Below are 17,834 nucleotides of genomic sequence, written 5' to 3' on the forward strand. Positions count from 1 at the left end.
TTTCAATCCACCAGACAACCAAAGGAGTCGCAGGAAATGCATTAACAAACAACGGAAAGAATAGTGGAACCAACAATGGTTTTTACCCAGGCAGTTCATTTGAATGGAAATGAAAATTCCTTTTACCAAAGCTAAAATGGAATTAGAGAGTAATTTAAATACATTGTCATTTAACGATTCCGCGGTGCAAGGGAAAAGAGGCAATGGCAGTGGCGAATGGGTTTTAAAGAAGTCACAGAATGGCATTCAGTCGTGCTATCAAGCCAGGGTAATAAAAATTAAATTACAACAATTACTGTTATTTCCAATGATCACTCACAGTAAGTTAAGGGCTTTAAGTGTTCTGTGTTTTTGTTGTTGTTTTTGTTGCATTTCTGGCATTATGATTTTCAAAGTGGGGGAATTGCTTCCGCTGTTCTTGTCCATCATCTTCTTCGAAAGACATCAAAACTATTGCACATGCTCAGAAGCTTCACAGTTTGGCGTGTTACATGCGAATCAAAAACGTAAACCTTAACAGACAGAGCAGATCAAATGACAAACGCCACAAATGAAATGAAAAGAAACGAACAACGATTTCGATCAAAAGCCAAAGAAGAATCCAGACAAAAAAACACAACAGGTTAAACATATGATCACTTAGCAGTAACTGAAGGTAGCGGGACCGGCGAGCGGCTTGTGGCCTTTTAGCTGCAAATTACCCATACGTGAGTGTGCGACTCAACTCAAGTAATTTTAAACAATTAACAGACAAACAGCCATACCCTCATTCTCGCATTCTCGCATTGGCTAAAACCTCTACGAGGTTGTTGCAAGCCCAAGAAGAAAATTGCTTCGCAACAATAAATGAATGAAAGCAAATGAGCCCAGCTAGTCAAGGCATAACCCTCTTGCTTTTCACAGGAATTAGCTGCATCAGGTAATTGCAGTCCAAGAATTCCATTAGACTATTTACAACTTTATTAAAACTAAATAAAGGAGCTTAACAAGTGAAGTTCGCTGGAAAGGCCTAAACGTGGCGGAACGGACATTTTCTAATCCTTTGAAATACGAACAGCGATTTCCGGTTCTTAACAAGAACTCTTGAGCAACGGTGTAAACCAAAACTCTCTTAAAGAGCTTGCTCTGCTAAAGAGGTTGCCCAGATACTTTAACAAAAAGCAGATACAAACTACCAGAATATTTCAATTGGTCCAGCATGATCAACTCCCGAATTATTTTTTTTTACAAGTCAACATTTATTTTTTATTCTCTTTTCTTATTTTCGATTACGATTTTTCTCGCCTTGTCGAATGTCCAACGCTGTGCTCCATTCTTATACATAGGCCTGGATACTGTTTGTGTTTATATTTTCATTGTAACTGGTATTGAGCTGTGGTTTGATTCAAACACACGCTTGTTGGACAGACATAGTTCGACGGCAGTTTAGTGCCTGTTGCATATTTTCTTTAACATTTTTCAAGGTTTGTAAAACATATGTTGTTTACTGTTTGCTTTGACATGTGACTTCCATGTTTGAAAACAAATCTGGGGATTGGAAAGTTGAATTCGGTCTGAACTAAGAAGTTGGGGGGATGGAGGTGGTTGTTATCTGCATTATTATCTTAAATGTGAAAGAGGATTTTAAAGCACACGACTACACGGAGAAATCGTTGACATAAAAATAGAAATTTAAAAATGATTGGGAATTAAGAAAATACTATTTTTTACATTTCAATTGAAGAATACTTCATTTGGTCACGCAGAGGAGTAACGCATTGAGCGGCCAGGGAAGAAGATAGTGGTTTGGAGGATGTATTTATCGTCTGCACGAATGAATTCTTAGGTAGGCACGAAAAAGTCTTTAAAGCTCTTATAATGGGAGGTGCCAGTGAAAATGCTTTATCTAATTTGTTTTGTTTTTATCAAATTAGTTAAATATTGTAGGTTTCTTTCTGAAAATACATAAAATCGGTCGTACTCTCATATGGAGCAGCTGATATGTTGAAAATTTCATAGTTCTAGAGCTCATTGAATCTTGCATGCCTGTGGAATTACAAGGACAACGTGAGACTTTTTGGATAAAACCTCTTGAAGAAGTATTTGTTGGAAATAAAGACTTAAAAAGTAATCGCTTCATAGAACTATAACTGATTTTTGTTTACTTTAAATGTCATTTTAATACCTCAGAGTAAATTTTAGTAACTTGTAGTTACAGGGTCTACCCAAATTCGAAAATGTATTGTCATTTTTGGAATTATTCCAGGGAAAAGGGGCAGATTTGTTTCAAATTTCGTAATAGTAATAGTTCCAAATAGGTACTTCAGCCTGTGAGATGAAGTTGTTCAGGTTCAGGTCTTCGTATAGCCCCCATATAACGGTACCTGGATATATTCCGTATTTTGTTGATTTGAGCGACATTATTCACCGAAATTGTCTATAATTTCTTATTTGAAGTTCCTAATGGGTACAACATCCTGTGACAGAAATTTTTCTATACAGGTTCTGGTGTTCGTATAGCCCCCATACATCGGTTCCTCTCTATGTTCGGAATTTTTACGATTTTTAGCTACATTATTCATCAGATTTTTTTCAAGTTTCGTATTTGAATATTGTAAAAAGTTGCCTATGCAGATCCACGTCTTTGTGTAGTTCCAATAAACGGCGACTTTCAATATTCGGTATTTTTAAGAATGGTTAACGGATTTTATTTTTTGTGAAAATTTCCAAATTTGTTCCAGCTGGTGGAGAGAATTCAAAGTGCGGCCCGGTATAACTTACTGATTTTTTAGAGATAAATCCTTTGTTGTATTACAAATCGTTTCCTTTAAAATTTCCTGCATCTTTTTTCGCGGAAAAGCCTTAATAATGTTTTTCCACATCAAAACAGCCATTCGTGTCTTTTATTTCAATTCCAGTCTCTTGAACACATCTAATGGTCCGCATCTTTAACATCTCACCCACAACAATGCTCCCCACCACATAGTACATTCCAGTCAGTCAGTTTCCAACCACTGCTTCCAACTTGTTCGAACATGTTGGATTCGGCAAGAACAATGGTGGTTGCAACATAACAACCACCAAACCATCTGGGCCATCTAAAAAACATTTTAGTTTTAAAGCGAGTTCGAATGTGTTTAGACGCTTAATACGGAACCAGTTTAAAAAGCGGGTTAACCCACAAAAAACAACAACAGCAACAATATAAAGTTCACAAAACCAAAAGTTAGCACTACCAATTTGATGTTTGAGAATCAAATGTTGAGGTGGTGATACCAAGGCTTATTTTCGTTAAAAAAAGAAGATAAATTAAAGAAGAAGAATAAAAATTAAATTAAGCTCAAATTAAAAATTAGAAAAATTCAAAGAATCTCGAGGTGATGATAATGAGTGTGTGTGTGTTTTTGTTTGTGTCCGTATGAGAATGAGTTAATGTGGTTTATATAATACCTACCTACCTACATACCAACAAATAAAATAATAATATGAGCTTCTTGCGGTTACCAGATGAAGGCAGCAACAAAAACAAAGTGGCAAGTGTTAAACCTTTGAGTGCAACAGCAGAATTACTTTGATGGGAATCGACGACCATGCCTCCTGGTGTTCGGTATCACTGAATCTGTGAGAATTTGTTTCTGACCACTGAATAAGTATTTTGAAATAAACGTGAGCTTTTCACACATGAGATGAAATACTACAAAAGAAAATAAAAATAATTGTAACATAAAGCATCAGCAACATCGTCAACTAAATAACAACAAAGTGGATTATAGCTATTAATGTTAAATAGTTAATGGTTAAATTGTTAAGAAACGAAATCCCGATCCATGTGAATAAGCGCGACCAACCGTCCGACCGACAGAGTGAGTGAATGAGTGTTGTGTGAGCGTGTCTGTGTGTGTGTGTGTTTCTTCGGTTTTACGCTTGTGTTCTGGAAATGAAAATATAACATTTCGCTTATCGGAACCCCCGGGAAAAAGTTGTGCCACCGTCGTCTGTCTGCTGAACAACAAAATCGACTTCTGAGGAAACTCTGTGTTTGTTTAACACACAGAGAGAAGGCTAAATGAAAACACTTCCAAAGAAGTGCCAGAACAAAAGCACATAGTGAAAGAAAACAAAAACAACAAATGTTTTAAGCAACTTAGAGATGTATTCCTATTGTTTTTAATAACAACATCCGCAAGTTCTTGCTGAAAACTACCTTCCACCGCCCCTGCGAGCGAGGCAACGAAAAGCGCTCAAACACCAGCATAATAGTGGAGCTGAAGGCTGAAACAATAGCAGCGGAAAATTCTTGCCAAGAAGTGGAAAATTTGTAAGTGAAAATGTTCTGTTTTTCTGTTTCCAAAGCATAAAAAAATAACCACTTGAGATTACATGGCTATGTAGGTACGTATGTAGCCATGTAGGCATGTATGTGTGTATTGGTGTTTTCTTTATAACAAATTCTTTTCTTCTCCATTATGCATCACATTTCTTTTTCTTATTTGTGAAGTGTTACAATTGCATAAATTATAAAGTTTTCACTTGGGCATGGACACTGAAAGCTGAGAGCAAGTGAAGAAGGTGGTGGGGGTGGGATTGTTGTTGCAAAGATGGTTGGTCGGTCGGTTGTTGCATTATTTATGGAGCAGTCTATCTGAGATAAAAAGAAAATCCAGTAGTTGGAGGAGTCAATTATTGGTTAAACCATAATAATGTCAATGGATTTTTTTTTTCTAAACCGGAAATCGGAACAAAATTTGGAACAGGGAGAGTCCAATGAAACGCATTGCGGTATAATTGGTTCTATGATGAGCAACAATGTAGGCAAAAGTGTTTTTCAGTAGGGCTTACTGACAACGTATCGCATAAAGCTAAAATAAAAAAGCATCTTTCAACATTTTTGTGACATATTTTTAACCCAACAAGTTCTATAACTCCACTGGGATGAGCTCCATCTGAAGGTTATATAATTGTGTGCATGTCTGTTTCTTAGTTTGTACTCGTGAAAGACTGATTATATCCTACACCACAAGTTGGCCAGGGTATTATGTCTTGTGCATTTGTTTGTAATGGGCAAAAGGAAACGAGATAGACCCATCGTTCCTTTTGATGATCTGCACAGAATCACATTCTGAGTCGATTTATGCGTGTCCGTCCATATGTCTGTCAATGTATTTTTGCAAACAAAGTACAGGTCGCATCTATTGCCCGATCTAGGTAAAATTTTACTCAAGTAATTAGTTTGACCCAAGGGCGAACCCTATTGAAATTGGAGATAATCGGTCAAAATTTAGATATAGCTCCCACATATATCTTCGTCCGATTTGCAATTTATTGTGCGCCAAACGTGTAATATCAGACCAAATAGTCTTGAATTTTGCACATACAAGCAAATTAAGCCTAAAAATAAGGATGCCAAATTTGATCGAAATCGGTTTTGATATAGATATAGCTCTCGTATATATTGTTTATCCGATTTGGCATTTTTGTCCTCCGCAGCCGTAATATGCACTCTGTAACAACGGTATTTAGGGAAATATGTCAAATACAGCTCAGAAATACCTTTGCTAAATTTTATCGAGATCAATTCAGATTTGGATATAGCTCCTATATATATCTTCGTCCGATTTGCATTTTATTGTGCACAAAATGTGTAATGTTAGCCCAAATGGGCACTTACGACCAAATTGAGCTTAGAAGCAATAATGCCAAATTTGGTGAAAATCGTTTCAGATATAGCTATAGCTCAAATATATACTGTTCTTCCGATTTGTTATATTTGTTCTCCGCAGCCGTAAACATATCAAATACAGATCAGTAATACCTTCGAGAAATTTTATCGAGATCGGTTCAGATTTGATACATATCTTTATCCGATTCCAAGTTAATTGTGCACCAAATATATTAATCGATTCAGGGGAGGATATTCATTTCACATATCAGTTCCTTTGGCCTTCAAATTATAACTATAATCGTGGTATAATTTAATTCTCACAAATTCTCCATAAAAACTTTTATTTGTTATGTGAAACTATACTACATGTGGAAAAGGGGTGTAGGGTACTGGTTTCTATATATATTCGACACGTCCAAAACTAAAATAATGCACAAAGACATAGCATCAGTATAGGATATTTGACCCTAACAAGTCGTAATATGTATGTGAAACTTAGAATAAGTCCGTAGGTGAGCAATATCCCCACTCCAACCCCAACCACAACCCCCCTCCCCGCCTAACAATATTTTGAAAAAAATATATATAAATAAAAAAAATATATATATATTAATTCTAATGTCTTCATAACTTCCGGTATTACCCTCCACACAAAATCAAAATTATTGGAAAAACTAAACTCTCTAAAATTAATGATATTTTTATGTATGTCGAAAGCAAATGAATACGAACGAAAAGCACCAATTCTAGGCATTTCTTTTTTTTTCAAAATTCATACAATTCAAATGAAAGTCGTGCGGGCCGACCACGTCATACCCTACAACACTATAATATGTTGGAAGCTCCCTTAGGACCAAATCCATTTTGTCAGATTTCGTTTTTGAAATAATTCTATTCAGCCCCGCACAACTGCTACGTTAGTTTTTTGACCGGAGGAAGTTGCTCTATATATATGCCCCCTAACGTCTGCCCCTTTCTCAACTCTCTCCTCATTCCGTGTCGATTGGTTTTCAATTGTGACCTGTAGAGCGACTGCAAAGTCAGGAAAATGTAATTTTTTGGTCCATTCGAACCACAATGTATATCAACATCAATAGGCTTTAATTCCGACCCTAACCCTACCCCCTTGAAAAAGGGAAAGAATGTTTAAGCATCGTCAATATTTTGCTTCAATTGGTGCAGTTACCTATTTAAATCGTGAAAGAGTTGGTGTTATGGGATATAAAAGTACACATGGATTGAAAGATGGCACACACGACTTGATATTTAGAAGTTCTGATCCACTCAAAAATTTCCATTTGACTCAAAAATTTCCATTTGACATAAAAATGTAATTTATGTTGTTCCAAGGAGAAACTAAAACCCTTTTCTATAATTGAAAATATGAAGAAATTGCGAAATTAATTTTGAACCACTGTTCAATGTCAGGTTAGACTATTTTAATAAATGGCTTAGAACTCTAATCGAGAATATTTTAGTTCGAAACAATGTTCAGTTCAATGGGAAAACAATAGTGTATGGTTCCTAAGAGCTTATCTTTCAACTTTTTGACTTGCTTCTGTTCATTGAAAAAAAGTTAAAGCTTTTCAAATGCTTATGAATACTTTCTAAATATTGCCATTCATATGACTTCATTATCATATGAATATTGTGAGCAAAAAAAAAAAAATACTACAAAGGTCAATATTCGGATTTGCATTTCAGATCCACATTTAAGATGATGTTTAAATGACTCAAATGTATACCATTTAGACATTTTTATTTGTTCGAAATGATAAAATCGACAAATATAACTACTTCCCCTATTGGACAGATAGATCAATTCTCAATTGCAGTAAACCCAAATATTTGGATATTTCCCAAATTGAAAGATTAATTTTTGGATTTCAATATTCATCCAGTTCTTTGTATAAATAATAAACATGACAAGTGCATATATGTATGTTCATATTTCTTAAATTATTTATTTATATACATATATTTATACATACATATATTTATGCAATTTCTTTTGTTCATGGCTGGGTTGGCTGATTGGTCGGTTGGTTGGTTGGTTACTTAGTTATTTATTGCCAGTAGCTTATTGATTTTGATGATGATGGCAATGACGAGGACGATAAACGCAACATCCAACCAGCTCTAACCAGCCAGAGTATGGAACAGCAACGTGATATTGAGTTTTCCATGAAAATCTCTTGAAAATGAACAAACATTGATTGATGTGAATAAATTCAATTATAACGACGAAATATCTATAGTTGCACACATTCGCAATTTGCTGTCATTGATCGATGAGCGCCACAATGGACCACATTACCTGTCAAATAAATAAACTTTTCAATAAAAAAAAAGTATTTCTCTGATTTTGGGCCACCTACGCCCACCTCCCCTTGGCTAAATCGGCACTTTACAAAGAATACAGAATTCATGGACAGGTGACACGTTTTTCATAGCATGATTTTACTCTGAATTTCATATCAGCGAGGGGTAAACATTTGTGATTTCCTATAAATTATTGTTAATTTAAGAGAAAAATAATTTACTTTAAAATTCCATTTCAATCACCAAACTATTTTGCGGCATTCAAGAGTAAAAAAGTTTTTTGTCATAGGAGTTATTTTAAAATAACTTCTGGGGAGAATATCCCAGGCAAAAAACAAGGGAACTGATGAGGATTGATGGCTCATACCTAGGTATTCCCTGCCTTACCCCCTGGTAAACATTACCATCGTTCTCCACTAATAAAAAAATGTTGTTTTATAAAAACAACAATAATGGGATTAAGCCTGACGATTTTTGCAACAACAATTTTTACAAATAATTATTAAATGGTCAGCAAATATTGCAAAGCTGTCAGGTGAAGTTTAGCCAATGGAGGAATTCTCAATTTCAGGGGGAATTCTGTAATTTCTTCAAGTTTATGCGAAATACGCGCAATTTTACCTCCTTCCAGTTTGGAAATATAGATTTTGTCACAATTCTTATCGGAGCTTCTTAAAAACGGTTAAAAAGAACTTGCTGATTTGTCTACATTTTCGTACAGTCAAATAGCCTGTCTCTCCTGTCGCTCCATATAAATAGTACAACATCCAGTTACATTTGGTAACCGATTGTTTACCGATATCGAATTATCAGACTCAACTAATATTTGTTTAAAATCTCTCCATTATTCAATAATTTTCCAAAGCCACAAATGAATAACCCAACTGAATTATGAATTTGAATGGGCATTTTATATTTGTGTAATAAAGTGTAGCCCCTTTGCGGATGTGTATAATAAATTGCAAACTACTTATGTGATGAAATGAATTTGAATAAACATAAATGATAATGAATTAAAACCGTTTTGTAGTTCGCATAAGTGAGACTGCCACTTTTAAAATGGTTAAAATGGTTTAAATGAATAACTCAAAAGTAAAAACATATTCAACGCATTTGTCATTGCCGTCTTCATCTTCGTCGTCATCGTCCTCCTCAACGTCATCGTCATTGTCATTTCAACATGTGAAGGAAAGGAAATCTCGACGATAAGCCAAGTAATGCTCTGCTGCAGATTCAAGCAGTACTTGCTACCTCCGCCACAACTAATATTCGTAACAATTTTCTCGTTTGTCATTTTTTTCGCGTTTTCGCCTTGTGTCGTCTGGTTATTTAAGATTTGTCTTACATCTATTTCGTTTTTATTATTTGCCAAAAGTTGGTGTTGTTGGATTGTTTGTTTGTTTGTTTGTTGTTCGCTGCGCCGTGTTGCATGTACAACGCCTCTTCATTTCGTCTTCATAGTTTTCCCTTGCCCGGCTGATGGCTGTTGGGCTTATCGCCGCCAATTTGGCCCCAGCTCCTCCCTGCCTAAGTACACCACCACTGGGGGGAACGGACCACAGCATTGCTGGAAGATTTATGCGATTGCAAACACGGGAATGTCACAGATTGTTAAACTTAATGATGACAACAAATCCGAAATAAAAACAAACAGGCACCCAGCATCGGTGCTTGTTTGCTAGATGAGAGCAAACGATGTTGTTGTTTTTGTTGTTGCTGCTGTTGTATTTGTCTTCTTCTACTTCTGCTTTTCGCCATGCAATTTGCTAATTAATTTAGAAAAAATTCCAGTGTCAAAGTAATATTGAATGGATTGTGGAGTGGAACTTTTCACAGAGCAACAGGAACAGCAGCGGCAGATAAGATTTGCATTTGCCTCGAGTTTTTTTTATTTGCCATGTTTTTGGAAAAATTAACACATTATTGTGAGATTCTATTGGTTTGTCCATTTCCATGGGTGGAAAAGTAATAAAATAAGTAGCAACTTATATTTAGAGTCCAGTGATAAAAGAAATAATTCACAATACCAAATAAGTTGTTTTGTATAGAACTCCCATCGAATTTTTTAGACTCTTGTTAAAATTATCGAATTTGTATGAAATCTGTTCAAATTATTATAGATCAGGGTCAGTACATTTTTGCCCACATTCTAACCAATTTTTGCAATACCTTTGGGCTTCGAATGAGGACTGTGGAATCGAAAATACCCATTTTAGGAACCTTTCTTTATTTGACTTTGAGTACGTTAGGGAAGGGGAGTTGACTAACAAAAATAAGGCTTGTCCACAGTTTAGATATATGTCCGCCTCAATTTTATCAGATATATTCGGAACTAGTTTTTGAGGTTTGGGGTTTAGTTAAAAAAATTGAGGTAGGTTTATGTTTTTGATAGCGTCTGACGCAATAATTCAACCGAATGAGCCATACTTCCATGTTTATGTAAAACCTCTCTTTACTAGAAATGTTAATAATTTTTGTGTTTTGTTTAATACGACACATTTTCAAAAGCGGTCCATATCACGGCTTCTGTCGATTTTAGGGATTGCGTGGTTCTTTTAGAATTTTTCAGCCGACTGACTTGACTGTATGCAGTAAAAGCTACTATCAGTAAATAATGGCGTCACTAACGATTTTTATATCCTCCACCATACATATATGTATGGTATATTAAGTTCGATATTCCGTTTGTAACTCATAGAATTAATAATTTTAGATCCATCAGAGTATATATATTATTGATCAGCATAAAATGCCTTTCCGACCTTCCGTCCGTCTGCTGTAATCACGCTAGATGCTATATCTTTGCACCGATCTGTCTTTTTTCTGCAGGCAGGTCTGCAGTGTAGAGTCCCCCATATAACGGTACCCCCGATATTCGATATTACCGATATTAGGTATTTTGATGATTTTAGCCACATTTTCCAATGGAATTGTCTTAAAATCCACAAAAGGAGCTCCTTGTGAGAGAAGAGAATTGTCTACATAGGTCCACAATATCGTCTATCCCTCATATAACGGTTCCTTCCTTCTCGATGTTCGGTATTTTGATAATTGTAGCCAAATTTTTTAATGGAATTGTCTGATAATCCACACTAGGAGTTCCTGTGAATACTTTTACCCACTGGAAGAGAATTGCCTATATAGATGCACGTTTTAGTATAGCACCCAATTAACGGAACCCCAATGTATTCGGAATTTCCATGATTTTAGCGACATTATTCACCGGAATTGTTCCAAATTTCGTATTTGAAGTTCATAATGGGTACTACAACCCATGACGGAAAATTTGTCTATGCAGGTCCACGTCTTGGAATAGGTCCCATACAACAGTACCTCTCTTTATTCAGTATTTTGATGATATTGGCGACATTATTCAGCGGAATTTTTTATTTGAAGGTCGGAAGCATTACTACTAACTATGACAAAAATTTACTTATGCTACACTACTCCTTCGTATAGCCCCTACATAAAGGTTTTTATTTGAGCGGTATTTTTCGACAATTTTTTTCAGTATTTTTTCAAGTTTCTTTCGAATTGTGGAGGGTATAGAATGTTCGACCCGGTCAAAATCAGTTGCTTTTTTATTTTTTGTTAAGTGGATGTAACTAGAAGCAGGCAGTTATTTTTTGCCCACTGTTGAGAATTTAAAGCCCTTTACCTCGTTTATTGACACCGATCTTCGTACTCACAACCTTCGGGTTTGTAGTCGAACGTGCACACTATGTGCACATGTTATGCATTACTTGGTAATTTGTTACGAAGGGCCCATTTTTTGAACCGCTTAACGAGGCAGAATGTGGATTCTTTACATTGCCTCATTCGGGTCATCGAACTTAACAGAAGTAGACAACTTCGAACCGTATTAAACAAAATTCCCTATAAAACACTAGACACAAATTATTGGTCTCTTGTCTTTGCAGCTGAATCTGCTACAAAAGGTAGATTCGTGATGAGCAAAAGAAAATATCACTACTTTAAAAGGGGCTGAACTTAGCTGATATTTATTTTTATTAGTTTAAGAATGTTTATTAATATTTTATTAAATTGGATTGCAGAGTAACTCTATTCCCAACACTTCCTATCACTTTGCAGTTCGAACGGATTTGGTCAATGCATTGCTAGATTACAGGCATAGTTTGTGACAACTTGTGAGCTTTAAGTTTCACAATTATTCTGCATATATGTATGTTTATTCTGAAAGCAACACTCCTATCATTGTTGTTGTGGATACCGAACTGGGGAACACAGGTCGAAGCAAGGAATGATAACGGTAAATCCAAACAGTCTTATCTCATGTATTTTTCATATTACCTTTTTTCATTTCATAGCTAAATTTTGCTCTTTCTCTAGTTTACATCAGCATTCAAATCAATGCACATATTATTTGCATTCCGCCCCCTCCGGATTCTAGTCTGTCCAATTTCTGCTATTGCAAAAGCCAAACAGAAAACCACATACATACATACTGATAATGTCCAAGTTTAGTTTCTTTTTGTGGTAGAGGTGGTGGTGCTGATGGTGGGTGGAGATAGTTGACAGCTAAAGTTCCTCTTTCGCATATTGTTAACTGTACTCTTTTTTTTTTAAATGAAAAGTGAAAATTATGGTTATGTTGGATAACCAACAGTTCCGTCCGTCCACTCGCATGGCTAACTGTACTGGAAGAAGGAATTCAGATATTACCACATGGATGATATCCGAAGAAAGACACATTTGAATAGCTAACTATTCACGAACCATTTATATCGACTATTGGCGTTACTTCCCTATGCCATAATATGTACGAAAAAAAAAATAGATATGTATTAGGGAGGCTCAAGTTGAGAATTGAATACGCTTTTAAATAAATCTCCAACATAGATTAAAATTTCCCCATGTATTACAATATTACCCTTCATAATTTCATTATAATGCTGGAATTAGAAAGCTTAGACAAGTTCGGAATTTGAGGCGGTTTAATAGCATTCGAAATGCATTTCCATGTGCACGCACGTCCACACATATAACCATCAGCTATAATGAAACTTTAGTTGACGCTGCCGATCGCCTGCTTGGGGGTGGGGTGAAGTGGGGCGGGGTGTTGTAGTCGCATAGCGAACATGTCAAGTGAAAACTTTATAAACGCATTGACACATATTTTGTTCATTACATTAACCACACCATTTTTTCAGTATTGATTACAAACTATTGCATACGAAGTACACGGGAAACAGTTCTGCAAATAGGAAAGTAACACACCGTGTTGCACAATTTGTTTACATGTCTCTAAACTTAGGTGGTACGCAGAACTAAAATGAGTATGAAAATATTTACAATTTGCTTGAAATTACTTTTCTAATTTAGATGTCCGATGCGATCATAGCTTTTTGCTTCGGTAGCATCATTGTTGTGGCTTGTAAGGCGATAATCTTAAAAGTGCCTTACTTACTTGGGAACATCCCCAGAAAATCATAATTTAAAGGAGGCTTGCAAATTCGGGTGGCCAAAAATGTAGATCTCGTAGGACCTTCCCAACTCCTTTTTAACTACCAAGAAGCAGATCTACGATAAAATTTAGATTGGTTTCCTTTGTATCACAAAGATGTAAAATTGATAGGTTAACCATCTACTGATCTGATGTGGCTTTTTCATATTTGTTCCCTAGAGAAGGCAATTTTAAGGTTCAAACAAAAACCACCAACTGGCAATTCATTATTTATACCAAAAAAATACGAAAATCAATATTTTAGCCTTAGGAGCTTCATGTCAATGCAACTGTTCCGCAATGATAAGCTCAGTGATAAAGATACTGATGTTATTATCCGTCTCGTTTCAAGTTCAAATAAATCCTTAAGGATTTCGACATAAACATAGCTGCACTTCAAATAAATCTAATCGAAGTAGAAAAAAAAGATGGTCAAGAACTTCTTCAGTTTTTCCCCCCAGTACTTGTTGCAGCATTAGAAAGAGACTCATGCCTCGCCTGCAAATGGACGTCGATTGATGTCGATTCTTATTTTTATGTTCGGCTAATGGTCACTTTAACTTGTTTTGTTGTCACAGCTTTGCTAAGCTTAGTGAGTTTATGTTGCCGTCAGAGGCTGTATTCTTGGCAATCGATTTGGAGCACACTAACATTGATGACATGTCCGTACGGTCTGTCGTGGTTTGCTTTAAGCTAACGAAAAATGTCACATCAAATTAACAGAACCTTTTTGTAAATTATGTTTTGCTGTTTTTGTTTTTTACATTTCTCTTCCTGATATTCTTTCTAGGAATTTTTCCTTGTCGTGTTCCATTGGAATTTTTCCATTAAACGGAGCGATAGTAGATTTTTTTTCACTTGGTGATTATTTCTGTAATGCAATTTCGAAGTGTATCACCATGAGATCCATCCGACTGTGTTACCATCAGCAGCTGTCATATGCTGTGCAATGAGAATCGATTTCCAATTCAATAAACGAGGCGAGGTGCAGAGATGGCTAACTAATCGTTGTCAAGGGAAATCCATGTAGGATGGGATTCAAGATGAGATGCAATGCATAAGAAAACCAACGATTCGTTCTTTCTGTAATGGTCGACATGTGTTTTTTAAAGATCGAACAAATGTTGCATTAAGCTTTCCTGAACGGGATCTAAGTTTAGGGTTATGCGTACTCTAAATTTAATTGACAATGCGACCGCCTCTTTCTACAAGTCATACACTCTCATTGACATAGTATATTTGACTGCTTTCATAAATGCTTATCGGAAGCTTATATTACCTTACTGAGGAAAAGTTGCTTGAAAACTCTTTTAACAAATAGTATGAAAATATTACCCGGTTCCAATTTTCAGATTAAATTTTGCGGGGAGATTAACAACTGATAAAATAGTATCTGCTTAACATAACTGCCGCATAAACTCTATGTCTCTGAAGATCAACACTGACCATGCACCACAGAGACTTTTTTGTAATAATTTAGCTGATTGCTTAAGCCTGGCATATTCGGTCATTTGCTGGCTTAACTTCATATTACCCTATATTACAGCGAGTAATGTTTTCCAAAACGAAACTGACAGCTTTGCAATATTTACTGATCGTTACCAATATCATGATTTAATCCCGGCGAAGGAAATGCTCCATTGGATTCTCCATGGCTTTGGTGCAAAGCATTATAATTCAGCATTTCGAAAGTTCCTCTGTGTAAATGATTTTCCCCATTTAACATCCTTGTAAAATCAACATTTGCAACACATCTGCCAGCCTAAATGTGCCAAATACGAATTATTGTCAACAACACTGACGACCTTTGTTTTTCATTCTTCCAAACAGCCTACTCTTACGGCGGAAATTTAAATCCTATCTGTCTAGTTTATGTGAGATTGAAACATTTCTCGACATGTTCTACATCTAACATAATTTAGCCATTTCGTTGAGTGGTTAGGCAATCTGTCGCAACATTTTCTTTTTTTTTTTTTTGTTTGGCTTGTCTAGGAAGGAATACACCTTCGTACAAACAAAAATTGCCGAGGCATTTGTGCTTCGCTGCCGTTGTAAAGATTTTCTGCACTTATCTAGATAACAGCTTCCAATTGCCAGCGTTGCCGCTTTTCGCCGCACTTGAATTGCTTTGCATAATAAGCGTGGTATCTGGGCACGTTTGGCCATTGGTAAACACCACGAAGGAGTAAATGTGGATGTTTTCATGGCGTACTTTTTCCTGTCGAGCTTCATTGTGTCACTATTTGGTAACGTTAATTTATTACACTTCAAGGGCTCTAAAAGGATTTCCAGGTTAAACATAAATAAAGCATTTCAAGTAACAAATTTATTGCAATATTAGGGTGGGTCACATTAAATGCATTGTTTTTGAGGTTTTTTTTTTTTGTTATTTAAGTAATGATCAATTTTCTACTCAACTTCACATCTGGACAACTACGTCACTTTGTAATTTTCATAACATTTTCATTGTCACGTGTAGACTCAGGGCTATGAACAAACATCTTTTTCAAAGCTCAATACGGGTTCCATCGAATCTAGTTTTCAGAGAGTAAAGGACAAACTAGTTACTTAAAAGAGGCGTTTGCCTCGGTTTTCAGTGAAATCTGACGTTAACCTCGAAAAGAAATAAGTCTACAGTAGAGAAATCTTGTTCATTTCCCTGAGCTACAACTATCTTCTTCCTTCAGATAGAAATACATTTGCATAGCCTTCACCATTCTATGGAGCGTATATTAGCTTCATCATTCCGTTTGTAACTCCAGGAAATATTCATGATAGACCCTACAAAGTATATATATTCTGGATCAGTGTAAAATTCTAAAACGGTTTAGCGATCTCCGTCAGTCTGTCTGTTCGTCCGTCTGTTGTAATCACGCTATCTTTCGAACGAATTGCGATAGAATGCTAAAATTTTACACACATGTGTATTTTCCCAGTTGGCAGGTTAAGTTCGTGAATGGGTCATGTCAGACCACGTTTTCGTATACCCCATATAACGGTACCTCCCGATATTCGCTATTTTGATGATTTTAACGACATCCGAATTGTTTCAAATTTCGTATTCCAAGTTTGTAATGGCTACTACAGCAGCATATGCCTAAAAATGTTGTATGCATGTCCATAGGCCTTCGTATAGCCCCAATATAACGGCAGCTCCCTTTATTCGGTATTTTGATAATTTTAGCCACATTATTCGCCGGAATTGTTTCAAATTTCGTATTTGAAGATCTTAATGGGTACTACAGCCTGTGGCAAAAAACTATGCAGGTCCGCGTTTTCGAATAGCCCCCGCATAAACGGTAAATGGTATTTTGTTGAATGGAATTTGTTGAAATTTTTCAAGTTCCTTCCAAATGGTGAAGGGTATTAAAAGTTCGGGTCAGCCGAACTTAGTTGCCATTTTTACTTGTTAACATTTTATGATATTCTTTTTCATGCCCTTTCACCCGCCTTTATACTCGTATTAATTGAATGGAGTACGAGATTAGCATTGTCTATTTCCATTCAGGATTCCCAGATTTCATTTCACAAAATGTATTCGTTTTCCATGCTAGCTGTTGCCAATGTACGAAAATACACACACACACATCCATACACTCATTCATCAGGCTGCAATACTCTTTTTTGGCAATGAAACGTAAACACAATATGGAATATTGAAAATGTTTATAATTTCAACGAGACAAAAAGTGAAAATTTTCAAGGCCATTTCCATCATCCAATCCACAATAAATAATGCAAAACGTTAATTGTTTGAGTGTTTTATTGATTACAAAAATAACATTTTTTTCTTTCTGTTCATTATTATTATTTAAATATGGATTACTTTTAATTCGCTTGTCATTAAAAATCTATATGAGCTTTTAATAAGGGAATAGCTATATTATATAGCTGTGCCATTTTGCAAATATCTGGACGAAAACGACGAAGCAAGTAAATGTTTGTGGCCTCCTATACCGGCCAAGGGAGTGATAAAAGAAAGTTCATAAATAAATATAAACATATTTGCAAATAAGTTTTAAGGGCGCGAATTTCCACCGGGAAATAAGTGATTTATATGACCTACAATGATAACGGGATTTTGTAATAACATTCCTTCCAAACTTGTCAACTAAAATTGAGTCCGTGAATCAATTTAACATTTTAAAGTTAGTCCACGTTGGAAATTCAATTAAGGTTATTTGGGGAAAAAAAAGTATTCAGAATCCTTCTGTTGTGTAGTACCACGCATATGCTTCGAGCCCACAATGCTTATCCCACCAAAACCAGTCGGTCTACCCACTTAGAGATTTCACAATATATACAAGGAGTTTATCCCAATTAGATTTTATTTAAAAAGTTGAGTTTTCCCATCTACAGGGTGGATCAAAATCTATTTCAAACTTTCTAAACAACTTTCAAAACGTA

At 35.8% G+C, this 17,834-nt stretch overlaps 1 protein-coding gene across 1 annotated transcript in view; it reads left to right on the forward strand.

Moving 5' to 3' along the window:
- Positions 1-3,110: 3,110 nt before the first annotated feature.
- Positions 3,111-17,834, forward strand: part of LOC101898771 (uncharacterized) — a 64,398-nt gene continuing 49,674 nt past the window's right edge. Inside the window, exon 1 of the mRNA XM_005179355.4 lies at positions 3,111-4,297. The gene's annotated coding sequence lies outside the window, so the exon portion shown is untranslated. The remainder of the gene's footprint in view (positions 4,298-17,834) is intronic.

This window comes from Musca domestica, unplaced genomic scaffold (genome assembly GCF_030504385.1).
Source record: "Musca domestica strain aabys unplaced genomic scaffold, Musca_domestica.polishedcontigs.V.1.1 32, whole genome shotgun sequence".
Lineage (NCBI taxonomy): Eukaryota > Metazoa > Arthropoda > Insecta > Diptera > Muscidae > Musca > Musca domestica.